This window comes from Diachasma alloeum, unplaced genomic scaffold, assembly GCF_001412515.2.
Source record: "Diachasma alloeum isolate Michigan unplaced genomic scaffold, Dall2.0 Dall_scaffold_00284, whole genome shotgun sequence".
Lineage (NCBI taxonomy): Eukaryota > Metazoa > Arthropoda > Insecta > Hymenoptera > Braconidae > Diachasma > Diachasma alloeum.
The window spans coordinates 413,486-437,625 of NW_021680423.1; positions in this window are offsets into that span (position 1 = coordinate 413,486).

Below are 24,140 nucleotides of genomic sequence, written 5' to 3' on the forward strand. Positions count from 1 at the left end.
AGCTCTTGCCTTTTTCTAATCCTCACGGAGGGGATTTATTCGCTCACTTGCACCGGAGGATTCAGTGCCAAGAAACTGTGGAATCTCGGAGGTGCGGCTATCGCGTGGATTTTAATAGGTTGTATCGGATTATGGTTTTTAGGTGTTTTAGGTGAATTTTGATCGGTGGGTCTTCTTCCAGGATATGCGCGGCTTATGGCTGTGAAGAGTTGCGGAGTGGGGGGAAGAGAACACTCGTGCTCCTGCACGGTTGCACCGGGTTCCCACGAGTCTGCACACGTCGGTTGTAATGTCTGCACTATTCACTACGTGATCCTTTATTTCTTCGTTCTTGTTCGCTTATTGTTCCGTTTGCCGTTTTTTTCCCTTCTTTTTCTCAGGTTTCGGCACTTCACCGGTGGGATACGTGGAACAGGTTGAACAGCGAGGGAGGGGGGAATATTTACTTGTGTGTGCGCACGCGCAGAAGATCCACAGTTGTCGGATCGGTTGGTGCGGGCTCTTGCGACGTTGGCGGTCGGTGCCGAACTGAGGTGAGTTGGTTGGAAGGTGAGTACCTGCGACTCGGGAGAACGCTGAGAAGGTAGGTGGAATATAGTGGTATCCTTTGGTACGGCTGTCTTTGTTGGTATCGGGGAGAGGAGGTTTGAATGTCGTGGTTATGCCTGCGGGGGATAACTTTTAGTATGGTTTAGAGGGGGAGAGTGGGAATAGGCTGTGGGAGGATTGCGGGTCGAGGGGATTCAAGGTATTCCGGGATTGTTGGGGTCTAGGATGCTGGCTTCGTGGGATTTTAAATACTTGTGGCTCTGAGTGAAATAAATGTAGACAATATTTTAATTGATTTCAACACTCTTTCATTTTTTTAGATTTTATTAATGAAGAAAAAATTGTTATTCAAGATTTTTAGCGGCAGAGTGCAATTTTACTGAATTATTATAAATATTATTGATTTCATAAGAATTAATGCTTGTGATAACAGGAAAATTTTAGATAAATTCAATTAAATATTAAATAGGTTAGATCGAGGGACTACTCATTCCCCGATTAAGTGACACCATGATTTCGAAATGAAGTCGGATTTGGAAATGAAATAAGATTTTTAAATAATTCCAAACATGACATGTAAAACATTGAATTTGCTGTGTTTACACTTTCATTTTTTTCCACTGCCTTTACTTTTTTTAAGTCGTTTGTCTTATTATTATTTGTTTTATTGGGCAGAATAATATAACTGATTCCAAAATTACGAGCGCGTGTAGACGCAAAGAGTTCGGTCTAATTGACGTGCCGCTTTGCCATCTAAGCCGAGACTGAAGAAATATTCAAAAAGAATGAATTCAGTGGTCGAACAGACAGTGGCAATTGCGCTGCGTCTGCGATTTTTGAGTTTTCAGGGACACGAGTGTCCAGTGGGTAACGAATAAAGCGAACTTATGAAGAGAATAAAATTTAGAATGAAATGAAATTTTTTAATAATTCCAAACATGACATGATAATTATTCAATTAGCTTTGTTTATACTTTTATTTCTTTCCACTGCCTTTACTTTTTAATTAGTTTGTCTTATTAAGGCCCGGGTGTACTATCTTTCGAGCGTTATCTCGATGTTTTTTTCATCTTTCGTCATCTGAAATTGTCAATTAAGTCCTGCATCATGCAGAAGTTTTGAAAAATTATGAATGAATAATCAAAAAAAAGTAGAAAAAATTCTCAATTTTTTCAAAGAGCATTTTTAATTTATATTCAGAATAAGTTGAGTAACAAGAAATTGAAGAATGTATCTGATTTACGGTGACAAATGGCGGCCTGTCACCCAATATCATGCAGGGGGAAGACAGATTTCGTAAATCTTTTCTCACACTGCACAAAGACATTTATTACGGAAAAGGCTCTTTGAACAAAGTTGTAATATTTTGGAGAATTTTTTAATCACACTTTTATCACATAAAAATGGCAGATGACTACGTACCACTGTTTTGAAAATTGAGATACCTAGCTGTCACTTCCCATGAGGAGTTAGTGTTTTGTTTTCCACCATGGAAAATGACAGCTAATATAGATAATTTGCTACAGCGAATCAGATATTTGTAATTTCAACCTTTTTCAACTCATTCTGAATCTCAATTAAAAACGCTCTTTGAAAAAGTTCAGAATTTTTTTCATTTTTTTTTATTATTCTATCATGATTTTTGGGAATTTCTACATGATGTACCACTCAATTGACAATTTTGGATTACGAAAGATAGAAAAAATCCACATAACATTCAAAAGATAGTACACCCGGGCGTTAAATCAAAGTTTAAATTTATTTCGAAACTCGTTTGTTTCCTTTAGATTTCATGAATGAAAAAATAAATTCACTCGACTATTTCCGAAAGATAAAGAACCACATTAAATTCTCACAATATGATTAATTTTTCATGAATTAATACTAATTATTGAATTTGTTATTTTAATACTTCTCGTTTTTAACTGTCTTCACTTTGCCTTCACTTTGTTTTTATTCTACTCATTTTATTAATTCTTATCATATCGTGGGAATGTAACTGCAGTTATTTCACATAAGGGTGAAGCATCCTGTTTTTTTTTCTCAATTTAAAAAATGAAATGAAAATTCATGATGTTGTTGTCTTTTGTATCTGTGGCTCTGCTTTTGATATACGTGGACTACTTGATAATAACAGGTCGAGTACACGCACGTCGGATGATGCTTTTTGTGATCGTTTTGTGGGTCGTAGGTCGGATAACAAGGGGGGAATGTATTTGAGAAGATGTTACTGCGAGTGTGTGCAACTTGTAACTTTTTCTGATGGATGAGTGGAAGGTTGGGGGGGGGGGGGAGGAGAGGGAAGAAAGAGGTGCAAGGTGATTCGAGGTCTTGAGGTCAGGATGTCTCGAATTCCGTTTTACTGTTTGGACTGAGGTGTGTACAACAGGTGAGATTACAATTTCCATATGTAGACGGACGTTATGGGTCTGTGCGCCAGGGGATTGAGAGATACTGTCTCGAAATTTGATCTTTAGATCGGGTTTCTGATATTTAATAATTGAAAGGAATGGATTGTCAAAATCAATTTTCAACTTTTTCGTCTATTTTTCTTATTTTTAATGTTTAATTATCAATTGATTAATTAACTTTCTTCGATAATCACAAGGAATCATTAATTTTTTTTAAATTAGACACCATTCTGACGTTTAGTTCACTCTGTGCCTCTTGTAAATAACTAGATATTTTATATAGCCTACATAAATATCCTAAATAGTTCCTGAAGCAAGCGAAGGTACACATTATGTAATTTAATAGCAAATTAAAGTTTTTGCTGTAATTACTCTCCCCATGCAGTGGGACATTGTATCCTTATGCATTAATAAATATCAATAATAATAATAATAATGAAGAAGAAATAGTATTGCATAATATTGAAGGAATGAAGCAGTCTTTCATATCCGCACTCGAAATCAACCCGGCTTGTAGGCGTAATGCCTTCATATAATATTAGCTGGCCAAATGCAGAAGGCATCTTTGGGTCCCTTCGTCTACTTAGTCTACTTCATCTACTTGCAGCATGATTCTGGACTGCAGTAGAGCTCACCCTCTGGTCAGAGGGAGCGCTATTGCAGAGCGATTAGAAGTTTGTATCGCTTAGTTCGCTGGGCGGTCTTCGAGGTGAAGTCGGAGCCCTCGAGGATCGTTCAGCGATCTCATTTACGAGTAAAAAAAATAATAATATTAACAATAATAATAATAATAATAATTTTTGAAAAACTTATTGATTTCGGTGTGGGAAAAGAAATACAAATATTGTTAAGAAACGAAGAATTTGTTGCAATGAAAACAGTCGTAAAAATAAATATTATTATCGCAGTTGAAGAATGTTATTGCTATTCTCAGAAAAAACAACAATATTTATTATCACAAAGCTGAAAGCGGTGTCCCTCGAATTTCGTTGTTTCATCTTGGAATAACTGGAGAAACGAGACGAAAACCCGACGTCCTCCCATTAACGATCCTGGACAGGACCACTCTAAAGTGCTTCAGTGGTTGCATGTGAGAAAAATACTGGTACGCTCGTAGTATATTTCAGAGATACAATTAGCATAGGAATTCGTGGTGCTCCGTGTTCTGGGGGAATCGAGGATGGGTTTATCATACTGCGGTCGAGTTTGACATTGGAATTGTAACTGGCGGTCAGGGCCTGTGGTCACGCGACCCTCTAGTCGTTCTCATGCGCACGTGATGATACGTCTCATTGACCTAGGCCTGACGTGGAACTTTTCATTTCAGAATTGTTCGTAGTACAATTTTTGCGTTGTTTGTTGAGACGAAGTCAATAGACTCATGTGGCAAAGAAGAAGAAGAAGATGGATAAATAGATGGGTAGAATGCGTTTTATTATAGTCTGAGATACAGAGATCCTCTACGCACGCACGAAAAAATTTAACACAAAAACCTATCGAATTCGGTAGAACATTCTATTGAATTTCTGTTAAACTTTCTATTAGTTTTTGGCTGATTCTATTGACATGTTCAATAGAAAAAATTCAATAGAAAAAGTTAACAGAATTCGATTTTTCTATATAACTTATTCTTTTCATATATTTTCTATAGAATTTGCTCGACTCAAATTTTCTAAGTTTTTTTCCTTCTATTTTTCTTTTCTTCTCATCAAGAAAATCAAACGACAAAACTTAGAAAATTTGAGCCGAGGAAATTCTGTCGAAAATATCTAATAGAATAAGTTATATAGAAAAATTAAATTCTATTGATTTTTTTAACTGAATATTTTCTATTGAACATTTCAATAGAATCGGCCAAAAACTAATAGAACAGTACAATGGAAATTCAACAGAATTTTCTAACAAATTCGATAGGTTTTTTTATTAAATTTTTTCGTCCGTGCGGACAAACAGAAATGTACATCGAATACATTTTTGAAACATCGCAGTCATAATTGTATGAAGTATTCTCTTGAATAGAGTTTCATCCAGTTCATTTACTTATTTAAGAATGTTTAGCCAGTGTCGGTAAATTGTCAGTAAATGTGTTTTTTTCATGGTCAAGGAAAATTCTGTAATTTTTTCAGCTGACAGCAGAATATATCGTCGCATTAAAATCAAAGGGGCGTAAGTGCCATTTCTCTGGGATTTTTTTTCTCTTAATACCAAAGGGGCGTATGTTTTTTTTTCCTTCGAAATGGAGTTTTCTCAACTTATGAAAGGTTTTTTGTGGACAAATTTCTGAAGTGGCAAATGGACGTAAGTCCGACTAGCAAGTACTGAAGGGGCGTATCTCCAGCACATACGCCTCTTTCTTTTTATACTTTTTGTTTCTTTTCTAGCTCATATTGAGAATGAATAATTCCAAAGGGGCGTAACTCAGGCACATACGTCCCTTTGTTTTTGAAGCAATAATCACAGAGGGGCGTAACTCCAATATATATGTCCCTTCATTTGTTACTGTTCGTTCCTATTGATTCATCAAGTATAAACGGAATCACATGCACTACAGCCCTAATAATAAATAATATTTGATTCTACATTAACCTCCCCTCCCTCCCTCTCATCATGAATGTTCAAATTATTTCCCTTTGATTTTTTGCTTGAATGAAACAATTTCATGAGAAATATCAGTAACTAAACTAAAATTTTCTAAAATTTTCTTCTAAATTTATTCGATTTCATTCATTAATTTATTTCATTTTTTTAAATTATGACTGCGAATTTCAGGAAATTATCTGTATGAAATTTCGAGTCGTGACTGCTTTGAACACTTCGGAAGAAAATGAGACCATAAAGGAAGAAGAAAATAGTTAAAGCGTTTTATGTTGATATAACAATATAAAACTCATTATCGCGAGTAGACCTAAGATATAATGAGAGAGAGGCGTATGTGGGACTTACGCCCTTTTCGTTTTATTTCAACATGAAATGTGTCATCCGAAGTGCACAACACATAATGTAAAAAGGGCGTAAGTGTCATTTTTTGAATGAAATGAAACAGGCGTAAGTGTGGAGATACGCCCCTTTCCCGTTGAAATATAGCAATTACGCCTTTTTCCTAGATTTTTTTTTTCCGATTTTTGGTCAGAAATTCCATGAAAAACCGAAAAAACAGGAATTTGGAACATACGCCCCTTTCACTTTTAAAATGGGTTTTTTGGCACTTACGCCCCTTTGATTTTAATGCGACGATATAAAACTAACTTTTCTAACGTTAAAAATAATTAATCGCAATAGTATCGACAGAAATGAATAAAATAATTTGTCTTCATACACGGGTTCTTATGAAATTTATGTTCAAATTGATAATTAACCTACTAGAAGACTCTAAAAATAGAAATAAAAATAGAAGGTAATGTGTATAATTATACTGAATCCAATGGCCAGAGAAAAATCTTGGATACCCGGGCAAAATGAGGAAATATTTGAATGATTCTATCCCATATAAGCGCATGTTAACGCATGCATTTGGTGCATTTTGTCTATTTTATTTCTAAATAATGAACATGGGTTGGTGGATTGAAATTTGTATCACAGTGAAGGGAATATCTTCATCTCTCAGTTGAGAAAAAAATTTTTTTTTCAAGTACTCGCGATTTTGGATCAACATCCTTAATCAGTGTTTAAAGAACTTCATTCGCAATCCAGTTTTTATTGGTCATATTTTATCAATTTGGTTGTTTATTAAGTTATTCGTTCATTACATTTTAATTTGTCTTGTTTGTTATTTATTTATTGGTTATTCAATTTCTTATTTATCAATTCATTTTAAGTCCATCTGGTGATTTTTCCTTTTCTTACCTCGTTATCATTACAGTGGCATAATCTTTGCAATTAATTGGGTTATTTACGAGGTCTGAATATTCAGCCAATTATCTCAGGTCTCACACACTCCAACATTATCACAATCATCGATCTTCATATAACTAGGGATCGGTGATGTTTGTGGATTAATCGCAAACATCGATTTTTCATGTCCACACATTGATGTTCTTTATTAGATGTTTTCAACGGTCGATTGATCGATTTTCGATTTTTTTTTCCAAACGACGTTTTTGACCAAGCTAACAAAATTTCTTACTTTTTTATTGAATAATAATATTGATTGATTGTCAAATCGAATAATAATATTGATTGATTAAATCAAAAAAATAATAACTTATCCGCAATCATCAGAAGTAATCACTTTCTGTAGTGTGTACGGTATAAATTGTAAGTCCAGTCGGCTGCTGTTTTCTGAATTCAAATTTTTAGCAATTATTGCAGCTAACGTCCAGCCGCGGAAAATATTCAATATATTTTTTTCAATTAATCAACAACCCTGTTTTGAGCTTAAAAATTTAACTCTCCAGCAGTACTTATTATTGAAACGTATGTTCCTCGGGTTGTATTTTTTAAATATATATTTCCCAATGCAAACGAGAAGAAAAAAAATTATCTTTAAAAATTAGTTTTTTTCCTAGGAAAAATATCAATTTTTTAAATAATCGATGTTTTTTAAAAAATCGCCCATCCCTACACGTAAAAGAAAAAGTTACTTCTTGAATAAAAAGAAAACCTCAATTCCCTTATTGATATGATATGATGACAGACTAAGAAGACATAATTTACTCTCCCTGCTCAATTAACAAATATGCGAAAAGGACGTTGCTAACGGCACTGGCAGCAGATTTCTCCCTAATCTGTAAAGGAATTGAATTGCAAAACGTTGGACCGGTAATGGATAAGACAGCACTGCCATGATTCCTTCGCGAGTGTTGCACTTTCAAGTCAAGATGGGTTGCATGCCTAGATCTACAGTTCTCAAAGTATTTATATCTAAATTTTTATACAAGATATGAAGGCCTTCTCTCATTAAGCACTTTAAACATTAGTTTCCCCAGGAAAAACTGTCGTTGATAAAATGCCATAATAACGAAGGAGTACACGATGAATCGATTCCTATCGGAATTATTTTTCAAGGGATCTTTTGGAATCGAGGGGAAATGACTGAATTTTTGGAATAATTTTTGTTGCAGAGAAAATTTGCAGCTACAGGAAGAGTTCTTGTAGAAATTGGAAAATCTCCCTTAGATTGAAGATATTCATAAAAAAATGATCTGAAGGTCAAATAGATTTACTGTATTAGAAGAAACTGATTAAATTCATTTGAAAAGTATCTCAATGCAGTAGCAAATATTTGAAAAGATTATATCGTATGCAGAATATACGTTACACGGAGAGAAATATTCAATAAAAATTACGTATCTTTTTCGTATTTGCGGAGCGCCATGTGGTTGTAGGAAATTTTACCGAACTCTCATGTAATTGTTACCAAAAATCAGGGAATTTTTCCAGAGCGTTCCATAATTTTTACTGAGCATTTCTCTCCGTGTAGTTGTAGAATTATTCAAGAAGGAAGAGATTTTACAAGTAGAGAAATGTCTGTTAATATTTACCTCTAAATTTTAGTAATTGTATAGCTTATTAGTTTTGCAGGAATTCGAAAATAATACCAAAATTCTAAAGAACAATGCAATAAGCACAGTAAAAGTTGCAATATCTTGGAAAATATTTTGTAAAAGCATTCTAATTTTTACCCAAGTTCTAGTATTAGTAGTTCTAGTATTTGTTACTAGAGTTCTGGTAAAAATTCCTGAAAAGAGATGCCTACTGTTGAAAACTTTTGGCTGAAATTTCTACATTTCTTTAACACTTCGTTAGTCGCGCCGTAAACGCCGCGTCGCGCCATCATACGTCGACATAATGATAAATTTGAAAGATCTAGGAAAAATCTGAGAAAAATTAAGAGTGATCTAGATTGTATACTTGAAGAAGTCCGGTAAGATCTTTTATATTCACTATTATCGTTAATTATATATGGGGTATTCCATGTGAACTCACCCAGGTCAAAACCCTCACCATCGCCAATCATATTGCCGATTTTTCCTGTGGTTGTATATGGAAAAATGTGACTTCTTAAATTTTTTCAGATTTTTTGAGACATCCTGTGGGCAGCCATGTTTTTTTGCAAGTTTTATGTTCAAATGCCTGTAACTTCCGTAAAATTCAACCGATTTGGGTTTTTTTTTTACAAAATGTGCGTCGAACACATTTTCCATATACAAATATGCCAATTTTTTTCAATTCGTTCTTCCATCGATTTTCTCAGAAAAACCTCAAAAAACTTCAAAAAACGAGTCGTTCTCATAGTTTGACCCTTTGTATATTTTTCAAAAAATTTCAGTTAGTATATTGGACCAAAATAAAAATTTTCATTTTTTGCTGAAACATTTTAACTTTATATACGGTACATGGCCCGGAGTTTCGGAATAAAAATTTGAAAATCTAACTACTTATGATATTTTTGATGTATATTTTTACTGGTAGAACTTCTAGACACTTCAAAATGAGGTGTTAAATTTTTTCAAATTTTTCTGAGGCTTTACTGCAATGTAATTTGAAAAATCGGAAAAAGTGCGGCGCGGCGCTCATAGCGCGACCAACGGAGTGTTAAAATTTGAATTCCATTGGATTTTCAATGAAATTTGAAATTTTTATGGCTTTCTCCCCCCTTAAATCCAATTCAATGTTGTTTTCATGGAATGACTATTGAATGATCAATTAAATTTCAATTGTTTAAGTTAGGGGTATTTTTAGGGGTAATAAAAAATTACGATAACTCTCAATAAAAATTTGGGGGTAACTCTTAACAGAAATTTATGAATAATTTCTTATAGAAATTTTTAATATAATTTTTTTTCCGTGTACTATGAAGCGTCAGAAGACCTTGAAAAGCCCAAAGAAGATTTAACAGAATAAATTCTGTACATGACTCATCAGCGAAATCAGTATCTGCAGAATTACCCAGAGAATATGTGCTGAGTGAACCTGAACTATCTTCCCACATCTTTACCGTACTTATTTGGGAGTCGGAAATGAATCGTGTGTGCTCTACTCCAATGTAGGACGGGAAGTGAATCGAGGGCAAATTTTTTAGAGCTTCCTCTGCAGGGGCAGAAGACTTTTTGACAGTAACAAAAGTTTTAATGAGAAAAAATCGCGTGTGAATTTTGTTTAAGGGTCACTGGGTCGGAATGAATCGAGAAAAGAGCTAAACTCATGATTGAAATTCCTCTTCACGTGAATTTATCCATGACTAGTATCGGTTCAAACTCTTTTTTGAGGGGGGATCAAGGTGAAATTTGAAAGTCTTCGGTCAATGAAAATAGCCATCGAACGACTCTTGATGTATCATGAGGTACCTGAAAAAGCAAGAAAATTTTTGGACCCAACCCATCTTACCTCGTGCATTAAGGGAAAACGTCTTTTTTTTGCTGTTTTAGGCTTTGACACGCTCCGTGGACCAGCATGGTTCTCTTTGTGAATATTCATGTTTCATTGAAAATTCAAGTTAGGTGTTAAATTTCTGTAGCAGTTCTACTAAAAATTTATCAAGTCCATTGGACTCCACCTGAAGTAGGGGAGACCGGGCCAAAGCGGGGTAACCAAGACAAAGAGGCGGGTGTCAGAGCTTCTATCATATACTTATATTGCTTTTTAGCAATCATTATTCACATTCTAAAATTATTAACTTGCGTCTCCAACGTATGACAGTTGGAGGCACAGTGGGGTAGTGGCCAAATTTTTTAAATAATTATAAATGTTGTTTCTTTATTTTTTACCTCCGAATCTTCAAAAAATGACAGGAAAACTCTGAAATCGGTGGGGAAGGTCCCGATGAATCGATTCTTTAATTTGGGGCACGATAGGGTACGCATTTTTTTCTAGAAATTGAAATTTCCGAATTTATTCATTAGATTTGTCTTGTTCATCTCAATTTTAGGAAGTGAAATCCTAATACTTCTAATTGATTGTTTTTATTCTCTTGCTTCAGTAGCAAAGTGACGTTTATACTGATAAACAGAGAGTATGCACAGCAAGCGGAATTCCATTCTCATCATTTTTTATTTTTTCCGTCGTTACCGACCGTCAGGGGATGGGTTTCGCAAATTTATCTAAGTCTAGATCATTGTGAGAACTCAGTGTCAATCAAAATACCCAATGTGGCAGAAAGTCCCGGTGTTTGAAAGAAATGAAAGAATTTTCAGAATTATTTCATTCACAAAAAAATTTTTCCTTAGTATTATTCGAGTTTTTTTAGCTTTTTTTCACTTTTTATTGATCCCTGATCGACCCCTCATCAACTCTCTGAATTTCTCAATTTTGGCCTTTTTTTATGTACCCCACTATGCCCCGGTCACCCCTATGAAATTTCATAACTCTTTTTTTCCAAATCGTAAATTATCTGGAAAATTCCGATTTTTCACCAACTGCCTACTATTATTTCGGGTGTTGGCAAACAATTATACACGACGAAACAATAAACTCAGCAAAACAATAACTATCAATTTTGCATAATCGTAGATAGAAATTGTATTCCACGAATTTTTACTTGAAATCAAGGAAGAAGAGTGTGAACCTAATTTGGATTTCTTCTCTTACTAACGTAATTTTTCGCAAGTGAACCACAAAAAACTTTCTTTGTGAGTTGTATAGGCAGTCAAACGAAGGTCTTTTTTGCCATTTCGGTCATAAGGCAGTGCTTCACGGACGCCTAGCGTCCGTGAATCCCTGCCTACGGCCGTTTTGACAAAAAATATTGTTCGTCAGACCGGCGAAAAAAAATTTTCTCGCTCATTTTTTTTTTTTTTTTTTTTTTTTAGAGTGCTGAAACCCATACATTAGGTTATTTACACTTTCATATATTAATTAATATTAATTCAATTACGTCTTCTTATTACACATTACTTAGATTAAACCTGGATTTTACAGTCTTTTAGGTATTTGCATATTTCTTCTATGTATTTAAAATCTGTCGCATTTACAAATTTTCTTGTGTTGAAGGGCCTAGTACACGTTGTTTTATTCAGTCTCTCTAAAAGTTTGTGTCTTTGTTGTTCGTACCTGAAGCAGTGCCACAATATGTGTTCGAAGGTTTGGCTTTCTGCTCCACACGGGCATCCGGGATCATTGGTGATCCCCACTCTAGCCAAGGAGGCTGCAAGGTGGTAATGGTTTGCTCTAACGCGGTTGACGGTTACTATGCTCTCTCTAGAGAGCTTGCACTTTCCATACCAGGGTCTTGCAGAGTCCTTGTAATAGAGTTCAAAGTATTCTACTCCTTTTTTGGTTCCCCGCTCTACAATTCTATTAGCTATTTTTTTGCGTTCTTCACTTTTAAATTGTGCTCGAAAGTCAGTGTAAGGGACCCCAAATTCAACACTCTGATTCTCTGTCGCCTCTCGCGCCAACTTATCGACTTCCTCATTGCCCTCAATGCCACAATGCGAGGGAATCCAGATGATTGAGATTTCTGTTGGGGGGTTGGTTTTTTTGGTTATTTTAACAAATTCTTCTCTGATTTCTGTGATATATGGATTTGTTTTAACAGTTAATTTCCCACCATTGAGAGCTTGACAGGCACTCAATGAATCTGTTAGTATGACGTATTTATGGCCTGGATTTCCTTTTATGAATTTCATCGCTAGCGTAAGCGCGATGCATTCTGCAGTGTAGCTTGAGGGGTAACTGTTGAGGGTCGTGGAGATACGAGTATCCATCTCAGGACAGACACATGCCGCTCCGACATAGGTGTTGTCACTGTTTTTGCTTCCGTCAGTGAAAATTCGATAGTGGTCGCGATGCGATTTTTCGAGTTCCCCGTTTAGAAAACTGTTGGCTTCGCTTACCTCCTGCGCCGATCGACCTAAGTACTCGTTTAGGTCGATGGGCAAGATGTAAGCATCAAGTGAATGTGTGAAGTTATGGTAGTTTGAATCGGTGTACAGTAATTCTTTAAGCGGTAGAATCTCGCAGATACATTTAGTCAATAATTTGTCTCTAGCACGAGGAGAGTAGGAGCTGGTTTCGAATAATTTGTAAATATTTTGTGATGTCTGTGTCCCTTGATTCGAGAGAGTTTTCATTAAGTAACTTTTACATAGGCATTCAGCTCTGTCTTGGATGTATGTGAGTTTTGATTCACCGATGAGGACATTAGTGGGGGTTGAACACCTGTACCCAAGTGCTAAACGTATAGCGGCGTATTGAATTTTTTCGAGTTTTTCTCTCATAACTTTCGTGTTGGGAAGGTATATAAATAAACCGTAATCAATGATCGACCTAACGAAACTCTTGTAGAGGATCATAAGGGTGGAAGGGTTAGATCCCCACCAAGTCCGTCGGAGAAACTTTATAATATTTAGAGCTCTAAGCGTTTTTTCCTGTACTTTGCTGACTTGGTGCTTAAAATTGAGTTCACAATCGAAATAAATTCCTAGAAATTTAGCCACTGGGCTGGGAGTAATTTCTATTTCATCAATGGTTATTTTAACCTCTTCAAATTTCAACTTCGATTTAGTAATTTGTAGTACAGTGGTTTTGCTCGGAGCTAAGTCTAGACCCAATTCGTTTAGATTTCTTGACAATTGCGCAATGGAGTCCTCAAGGACCCGTACTTCTGAATCAGTTCCGCTGTAGGAGCAATATAACGCGATATCATCGGCAAACAGCGAGCAGCTTATTTTTGGGTCTGTATTTCTCATTATTTTCCTGGTATAAATGGTGTATAATAATGGAGACAGCACGCCCCCCTGAGGAACTCCCTTGCGAACAGTCAAAGTTTTATCACCCAATATGTCGGCGTGAATGAATCTTTCGTGAATGAGGTGTTTAATGAAGCGAAGGGCATTGATTGGGCACTGTATGTCTACTAAATTATCGATCATTATATCGGGAATGACATTGTCGAATGCTCCCTGGACATCTAGGAAAGCTGCGATCGTTTCTTTATTTTCTTTAAGATTAAATTCTGCATTAAGATATAAATTGCTCAAATTGTCAATGCAAGAGAGGCCCGGACGAAAATCTGATTGATAGCTAGGAATTAGTATATTTCGTAACGAGTGCAAAAAAATGTCTTTTGGCGAGTGGGAGGTTTATATCACGAGCCGAAGGCGAGTGATATAATCCCATGAGCTAAAAAACATTTTTTCACGAGTTACGAACAATATTTTTCATCACAGTGTGGCGGAAATTGGACTTTTAGGCACGCGGAGCGTGCCGAAAAGTTCACTTTTCGTCACAGCGTGATGAAAAATATTTTTCCATTCACACCACCATTGGAGTCGATTCTTAATTATGGTTTCGAAAGTTTTTGCTACACATGAGGTCAAGGCTATCGGTCTAACGTCTTGATTATTTGGTTTCGGTATGAAATGTACGAAGGAGTGTTTCCACTCATTTGGGAAATCCCCTGTTGCGTACATCTCATTAAATATGTCTAGGAGAACGAGTCGCAGTTTAATTGGTATTCTTTTCAGTAATTGATAGGTTATTCCATCTGGACCTGGGGAGGAGTCATCTCTTTTGGTTTTAAGAGCAGAATTGAATTCCGTGAAGTCAAAGGGGCGATTTAGGATGGTAAATGGGGTTTGAGGAAGGGGGGAGTCAGGGTTTGAGGTGGAAGAAGCGGGAACGATTTTATTCAGCGAGTTGTTGATGGCTTCTTTAATTAGGTTGGGGTCTCGGGGGTTATCCGGTTTAATTTTAATCCATGCATTTTCTAAAACTTTACTCGTTCTCCAGACATACTTTCCGTTTTTCCTGAAATCAATGCCTTCCGCAAACTTTATGAAACATGATTTTTTTTCCAGTTTGAATGTTTTGGTAGCAGACGCAGCTGCATGTTTATACCTAATCATATCGCGTTCTTCTTTGGTGTGTTGCCACTGCCTGTAAGTGGCCCTCCGTAGTCTCTTGGCCTTCGCACATTCCTCGTCCCACCACTTAACTGGATTTTTATGGAATTCAGGGGAAACAGTTTTCCCTACAGGAGTACATTGTTTAACAGCTTGTGTTATGTGTTCAATGAGTGAAGAGTACTTTTGGGAGGGTTCTAGTTCGAGGAAGAATGAATCCAGGTATTGAGCAAATGATTCTGACAGTATTTTCTCTAGTTTCCCCCAGTCTGTACTCGCCGATGTGATCTTTAAAGAAGTTTTGTGATAGATGCTTCGTTCTGTTGTGAGGCTTATGAGGAGCGGGTAATGGTCTGATCCCCACGTTTCATCGCTAGCATTCACTGCTATTATATCTGCAATGTCGGGGGTGGAAAAAACTAGATCAAAATTTGAATGTTTATTTCGGTAAATGTCTACATGTGTATTGGTAGTGGGATTGTGTAGAAACAAATTTTCAGTCTGAATGCACTCGAGTAGCTTTTCCCCGTTGGGATCACTTTTTCCACAGTTCCACGACGAATGATGTGCGTTGAAATCCCCTACTAGGATAGATTGTGGGTATTTCCTTGTGATTGACGTAATTTTCTGCCAATATTCTAGTTGAAGGGTCGTACCTGGAGTTCTGTAGCATGCGACGATGGTGATTGGCTTGGAGATATTAGTTAACTGTATAGCAGCAATCTGCACGTCCGGGTGGATGACCGGACCGGTATCGATGATTTTGATGCTGATATGATTTTTGCAGATGAAAGCAATGCCTCCAGCGTTCGCTTGTTTGTCTTCTCGGTATGTTTGGCAACCAGGGAATCTTAGTTTGCGGGTGTCTTGAGGGTCAATTTTCGTTTCCACACAAATGATGATATCGATTTCTCCAGTCGCCAGAAGAACGTCTTCGTAGTGCTTGCGAAGACCCTCTCGCTCATTTGATTGCAGATCTCGCTTTCGGCTCGGGCTGCAAACTCATATTTGACAGAAAAGTTTTTTGCGGTCTAATGACGAACTGAGCTCCATGCCAAAATATCCGTGCCCAAAATATCCGCATCCCAAAATTTGTTATTATTTTCTTTTGGATGACCATCTAACGTGAACGATACAGAGAGAAAAATTGGACAAAAATTAACTCGAAAATCGTGAGAAATTTTACTATATGGTAATCTGGACTGGTAATCGTGGAGCGAAATGTAATTCAGTAAAGAAATACTGGTTTTTAGTACATATCTTACGATTTTCTTGTTAAGAAAACACATCTATGGATGCAAAAATTATGCTCCTGTTTAGTAAAATTTTCTATACCGGCAGGGAAGTGAATTTTTACCAAACGGATTCGGTAAAAATCATTTTCCGCTACAGAAAAATTATATGAAAAATTGGAGAAATTATTCACATTCACTGGGATAATTTTTGATGGGATACAGGGTAAATTTTACCGTTTCGGTATAAATGACCCTCACGTTTAGAAAAATTTTCCGGGACGACGGGGTAAAATTCACTATAATCTCGCACTTTTTCTCCTATTTAAGGCAAAAAAGTGGGAGATAATGGACATCGAGGTTGGTTCACGATTACTTGACTTGCTTGGTAATTTTTCTCCAACATTTTTCTCTGTGCAGGTCAGCCTCATACACTGAGAGAAAAATCTGAAGTTCGATTTACAATAAGAAAATAGTTGAGGCATTTTGGTGAACGATACGATTTTTTTTTGTATGCGGCACATAACATTATAGTAACTTCACAAGCGTAATTTTTGCAAATCAAAGTGCAGTTAAACTAACCAAGGTTCAAAAGTAACCACGACAAATCTATCGTGAGGAGAACTATAAAATAGTTGCAATGACTACATTCCATTATAGTAATTACTTCTCCAGCCATAGTTACCGTAACCCATGAACAATTGTTGAGGACTTTTTGAATATAATTCGATGGTGATGGAATATAGTCAGAAGAATTATATTTTTCTCTCAGTGTAACGAACTATTTCAAGCCTTTCCAGTCTCTCAATTGCATCTGTTTTTTCCTTTTTATACGTGTATGGTATCATTTATCTGCGTATCGACATTTTACTAAGCTAACTATATGACTTATGCCATCTGGACTTTATGCTCTCCAGACAGCGCTTTCATGAATTTGGATCTTCCTATTTTTCAGGCCTTTTAAATTGAACTTACCCTCCTCTTGCTTGTAAGGTCCTAAGATATATTTGTATTTTTTTAAGGCACACGGAAAAAAAGGAAACGGTAAAAGACCTGAGATCTCAGGACTTTTGCCTGAGGGGTGTGCCTCGGCTGGCAAATTCGGCGTTTTCACTAAGAAAATCAGTAAAAACGTCGGTGTTCATAGTGAGAACGCTGGTTTTCAGAGTAAAATCGCCGGCTTTCTCAATGAAAATGCCGGTTTTCGCCAGCCGAGGCGCACCCTTCGGGTGGATCTCAGGCAAAAGTCCTGAGATCGCAGGTCTTTTAATATTTCCTTTTTTTCCGTGCAGAATTTGATTAGAACACTATGGGTTTTCATCAGTCAGCTTGAATATGTACATGGTTATCCTGCTGCAAATTTGTACCTCTAAAGCCGTTGATAAATAAATAAATAAATAAATGAATGAATAAATAAATAAATTTTTTTTTTTTGATCCATTCAACAAAGCACGTTTTTCCACGGATAGATTAAAGCGCGCCGATGATTTCGAAACAAGATAAATTTGAGCGAATATTTTTCCCAGGATATTATGACGTGGATATTTTGACGTGTCACCAACAAAATGTACTATTTCTAGCAGATATGATTGCAGCTCATATTCGCCAGAAAAGTATCGGCCCAGTGACGAAATATACTATTTTTCACTACTCTGAAAATCCATTTCAGAGGGTTTAGAATGAAGATACACCGTTGAAATAGCCTACATTATAAAAATAGAATTAGCATAGCCATTAATTTTTTCGAATCGTTGAATATGATTTTCACTTCTAATTTAATTGTTCTTTTTCTACAACAAAATGCTGACTCTGCATATCAGTACCGCTTAATGTTGCATATCTTCAATTCACTTACCTTTTGTAGAAAAGAGGCTTTACAATAGTTAAGCTGATATCATGATTTCTCAACCTTGGAAAAATTCAGATTTGCCATCGCCGAGATTTGTCCACACACAACTCGTTGTAATCAAGGTATTCCTCCAGTAAACAGGTTTTTCTTACGATTGTCGCCATATTTTTTATAGATAATGTTTGTAATAGTTCCTAGCTATTAAAAAAATGCTAACTAGCTGTACTACACACTGAGAAATATTAAATAAAAATTACGTATCTTTTCTGTAATTCCGGAGTAAAGTGTGGTTGTAGGAAATTTTACGGAACTGTCGCGGAATTCTTCCAGAGCGTTCCATAATTTTTATTTGAATCTCCTGTGAGAAATTACGATACCGTCACTCAAATTTTCTGAGTCGAAGGGTCATTCTAAACGATTCCGTAATCGGTGAACGAATTGTGTTCCGTAATTTTTACTGAACATTTCTCTCCGTGTACACAGTTTAGAAGATAATAAATAATGAAATTCAGGCCTTTAGGACGCGAGGCATAGGCCAAACGGGAATTATATTCCCGAGTCGAGGATTTTGTTTTGATTGGACGTACACAGGACTTTCAAGATCTCTCCAGACCTAGATGGACCTGGTAAGTCCTAATCGATTCTGCGACGTACTTTTCCGGAGACCTTTCGAATCCTCAGTTCTTTTCGGCCCTGAGAAAAGTCCTCCTTTATGCTACCGAGACCACGGGATTTTACGAGGGGGTGGAGGGGAAGGCATGTATGCGGAGGGTTGAAATTTGTAGCCAACGAGGAAACAGGGTTGCAGAATATATTTTAGCCACCCTCATCTCCCCGTTTGCAGGCGAAGTTTAAATAAAACATAGCGAACGTTGATTCTGTATTTATTGACCCCCTGCTGCCAATGAAACCCTCGGAGGTGACAGAAAAGACGAAAATTTTTTTTTCATTTTCACGTGGATCAAGGGTCAGGGTGAAAGTCGATTTTCGCCAAAAGTGTCAGATCTTGGATTTTTTCAGGGGGAAAGTCGGTCAAAGGGTTACAAGGGTCACGAGGGCTAAAGTGTCAGATCTTGGATTTTTCCAGGGGGAAAGTCGACTTTCGCCAAAATCGAATTTTTTAGCCGGGTGAACATTGATTCCAATTATTTAAGCGACGGACTATTCAGAACTTTCAAAAGTATGTGGAAAAAGTGAAAACTGAAAAAAATTTTTTTTCACCGGGGGCTAAAGTGTCAGATCTTGGATTTTTTCAGGGGGAAAGTCGGTCAAAGGGTTACAAGGGTCACGAGGGCTAAAGTGTCAGATCTTGGATTTTTCCAGGGGGAAAGTCGACCTTCGCCAAAATCGAATTTTTTAGCCGGGTGAACATTGATTCCAATTATTTAAGCGACGGACTATTCAGAACTTTCAAAAGTATGTGGAAAAAGTGAAAACTGAAGAAGTTTTTTTTTCACCCCGAGCTAAAGGGTCAGATTTTCGGTTTTGCCAGGGGGAAAGTCGGCTTTCGCCAAAATCGATTTTTTTTCTCCAAGTGAAGGATGATTCTGTATTTATTGGCCCCTCTAATGCCAATGAAACCCTCGGAGGCACCAGAAATATCGAAATAAAAAAGTTTTTTTTTCACCCGGTGCCAAAGTGTCAGTTCTTGGATTTTTCCCGGGGGAAAGTCGACTTTCGCCAAAATCGAATTTTTTCTCCAAGTGAAGCATGATTCTGTATTTATTGACTCCTCTAATGCCAATGACACCTTCGAAGGCGCCAAAAATGTCGAAATAAAAATTTTTTATTTTCACTTGGGGCAAGGGTCAGATTTGTTAACAATTTTATTTTTTATTTCGACAATGCATGCAATCGGAGGGTCAAGAGTGGCTAGAATAGATTCTGCAACCTTCTCCCCTTGTTGGGTAAAAATGTTATGCCTTCGCATACATGCGTCTCCCCTCCACCCTCTCGTGAAATGTCGATTTTCGAGCTTAAATAAAAACAATAATTGCTTTTTTTATTTCAATAACGCATGCGTAATCAGAGATATGAACCCAGGCAAGGATTTGGAAAGTCAGAATACTAGTCCTGCTTACACCTAACGAGTGCTGAAATGGGACATAACCAGAGGTAGAAAGGTCTCGGAAGCACTTGGGAAGAGGCTTCCCAAGACCTATCCAGTTCTGAACGGAAAGACCTAAGTAGAACTTGTCAGGCCCAATTATTCGACTCGGGATATGGGTCGCCTCGAACTCATTTTTTCCAACTTATGAGAAAATGGTTCTTAAAAAACGAATTTATGGTGGATTAATAAATTTTCAATAGGGGAGACCGGGGCAAAGCGGGGTAGCTAAGACAAAAAGGCAGGTGTCAGAGCTTCTATCATACTTATATTGCTTTTTAGCAATCATTATTCACATTCTAAAATTATCAACTCGCGTCTCCAACGTATTACAGTTGGGGGCACAATGGGGTAGTGTTAAATTTTTTAAAAATAATTATAAATGTTGTTTCTTTGTTTTTTACTTTTGAATCTCCAAAAAAAGACAGAAAAACTCTGAAATCGGTAGGGAAGGTCCCGATGAATCGATTCTATAATTTGGGGCACGATAAGGTACGCATTTTTTCCTCAATTTCATTTTTTTTTCTAGAAATTGAAATTTCCGAATGTATTCATTACCCGAGTGGAAATTCCGGTCAGGTCTTGATCAAGTTTGGATCAGGTTACACCTGACCACTGATCAGGTATTGATCAAGTTGACGGACCCGGTCTTGATCAGGCATGTTACGCCTCTGACCAATCCGGATTTGATCAGGACGAATGGATCCGAACTTGATCAAATCAATTGTATGAAAACCGGATGACCTGTCTGTCAGTATCAATATCAATTATCAATGATAATTAATCCAAAACAAAATATAATTCAATTCTGTCACCGTAGGCCGCCTTTCTTAATGAATCTCTACTATTATTACCTTTGAAAAAGCTTATTTTTTTTTACCGATGCTGGGGATCCAGCCGGGAACCCTATGATTGCTAATCCTATGTCCTAACCATCACGCTATCGCGCTATTACTATTGAGTAAACTGTACATTGCCTATATGATTTGTATCGTTGAATTTACAATTATTCCTGATCTCGCGGATGTGTGTGTGTATTCTCAGAGAGTAAATATGCTTAATTAAATTTTTATTTATTTCATTAATGAATAATAATAATGATAATAACAATAACACTAATAAATAAATAGACATTTGGTGATTTTTTTTCTCAAGATCATTTGCATGTAAGTTTGATACTCCTCTAATACGTATTTACGGCATCATCATCCCTCCCTTCTGTACATTTGAGAAGGGCTGGCTGTTAATTAAATTGATTAATTAAATTAATTTAATTTAATTTATTTTAATTATAGTATAATGATCCTTTTTAAAGATTGAAAATAATTATTGATAATGGTTGATAAAACTTAATTTGAATAGTATAATAATAGTTAATTAAATTATCCGAAAAACTTATTAAAATTAATATCAGCTGGACCGGGTCTGAATCTAATCATTTTCTCTTCAATTGACCCCGTTCAAATGCCGATCAAACACATCAAATCGGAATTTGATCAAATTGGGGTCAGGCAGCCGACCTCAGGGTGAGATCGTGCCTACCTGATCAGAACTTGATCTGAATCATCCTGCAGTTTTTCGGATCCAATCTACTGGATCAAAACTTGGTCAGGATCTCATCAGGCATCACCGGATCAGTCGAACCTTACAAAAACCTTGATCAAGTTCTGATCGTGCTTCAGGTGGGCCTGAAGCAATTTCCACTCGGGTGGATTTGTCTTGTTCATCTCAATTTTAGGAAGTGAAATCCTAATACTTCTAATTGATTGTTTTTATTCTCTTGATTCAGTAGCAAAGTGACGTTGATATCAGTAAACAAAGCAAGCGGAATTCCATTCTTCTCATTTTTTATTTTTTCCGTCATTACCGACCGTCAGGGGATGAGTTCAGCAAATTTATCTGACTATCTAAGTCTAGATCATTGTGAGAACTCAGTTTTAATCAAAATACCCAATGTGGCGGCTCATCCGGGTGTTTGAAAGAATTGAAAGAATTTCCAGAATTCTTCCATTCAAAAACAAATTTTCCTTAGTATTATTCGAGTTTTTTCTAGCTTTTTTTGACTTTTTATTGATCCCTGATCGACACCTCATCAACTCCTTGAATTTCTCAATTTTGGCCCATTTTTTTATGTACCTCACTATGCCTCGGCCACCCCGCTTTGCCTCGGTCACGCCTACGATGAGTTTTTAGTAAAATTTTATAATACAGAGTTTCTGCGATATTAACTCTAAAAAATGGAAATTTCGTGAAATCATTTCATATTTGATTGAAACAGTTATTGTAGCCTTCATCAACGACATATCAGGATAGAAAAATTCAGTAACTTAAGCAATAAATTAAGTCATAAGGAGTAACTTTTGGGTGGTATTGTCTTCGGATACACTTTAACTGATGTATAAATTCAGAAATGAGTTCATACGATAAGTTTTTCCATTTCACCACAAAAATGTAAAAAGAAAACGTGAATAACACATGTTCACCATTAGAAAATCTGGGAAAAGCAGAAATGCTTCCTCAAAAGAAAAGTAGAAATCTTAATAACTCCGACTTAGTCATTTTTTACCTGAAGAATGTTATTGTTGAGACGATAATGTCTCTGATTTCACGGCAACAAAATAGATTTTTCATGTCAGTAGAGCGGACGAGTGAGGAAGAGGTTTCTTAAATTGTTCGTGGGAATCCGACAAGGTGGTGAAAAAAAAAGAAATAAATACGTGTAATTTCTCCTGATTATTCGACTGTACTTTTTTTCTCTGTATAAAGAAAAGAACCGCATGTGTTCGAAATGCAGATTTTAAAACAACCGATTGAATTTACGATGCAAATGAACAGTTAGCAATTGGTACACCTGAAAAGTCCACCTATCTTCATCTCTCCTTCGCCTCTCGTAATCTGTAATTATGAACCATTAAAGTCCAAGTTGAAGTGTTTCACAGGTTCGGCGAGAAGAGGAGGAGAAGGAGAAGATACATTTATAATTTTAGTGCGCAAGTTTTGTTGTGTAACGGGCACGAGCCTGACTCGCCGGTACAGGGAATTTTTATAACTGTCATTGTAGCATTCAAGTAAGTCGTCATGTGTTATTCCAGAGGCAATCACACATGACGCGGAGAGTTGTTAAATTCTTGGTAAAGGTCAGGTGATGCTTCCGATGGTTGGGTCATGCCGTAGACATTTACTTGGGAGAGCTACACGTGTTATGGATAGTAAAAATATCTCTGACGAGTATTTTAAATGTTCTCTGGAGAAGAACATTATATTATTGTGCCAATGATTTTGATTTTCATTTGTGACCCTCAATCCGACTCTTGTAGCCCTTAATCTGACCCTCATTGAAACCCTCGTGACCCTTTTTTATTCTTCTGACCCTTAGTTTCTGACCCTTAATTTTTGAGTTTCAATTTCGAGTACCAAATTTTCATCACCAAAAGTCGATTTGGATTTTTTCCGTACTGACCTTCATTTTTCCTCATCCGTCGATTGGTATTGGCCCTTTCCCAACCTCGTACTTTTCCCTCGCCTTCGGCTCGAACACCAACTCCACGCAAGGAAAAACCCCATGGCACTCGCCCTGCAATATGTTATTGTAATGTAGATAGCACTGTAAAAAATAACTCTAATATTCACATATGTTTATCACACACATGCCTCCCAATTCTATTTTCATAGTCATGAACCCTAGATTGGTTACCATATGAGGGAAACGCCGCAGCCGGTCGTTTTTCTTGAATTGCCATTGAATGGCTGATCGGAAAAATTCAAAAAAATTTGACTTTTCCAATTAAAGTATCTAAAAAATTGGAGTAGTTTCAGAACAACATAATTCTCAAAATTCCTGAAGAAAACAATTTTTTTCTCACAGAGGAATTATTTTTTCCCATGTTGAATGAAAGTGCCTGTTACGCGACGTTGTGGGAAACTCGCTAAGCGCCCCCGGGCAATGTAGAGTGAATTTGGCAACGTTCGGGCCTAAATAACACGGCGGCACTTCCCCGCGGACGTGACCAGACTAGGGTTAAATCTGAATTGATGCCCATATCCTACAATTTTCGTGTACCGGTGCGTCCAATTCAAGAACGTCACTCAAAAATTACTATTCTGTATTAGATATCACACTGCTAGAAAATTAGTGCAATATATTACCAGTCTAGAATCAAATTTCGTGGAGAGTTGTGGGATAATTTTCAGTTGTTATCGTAATTTCGA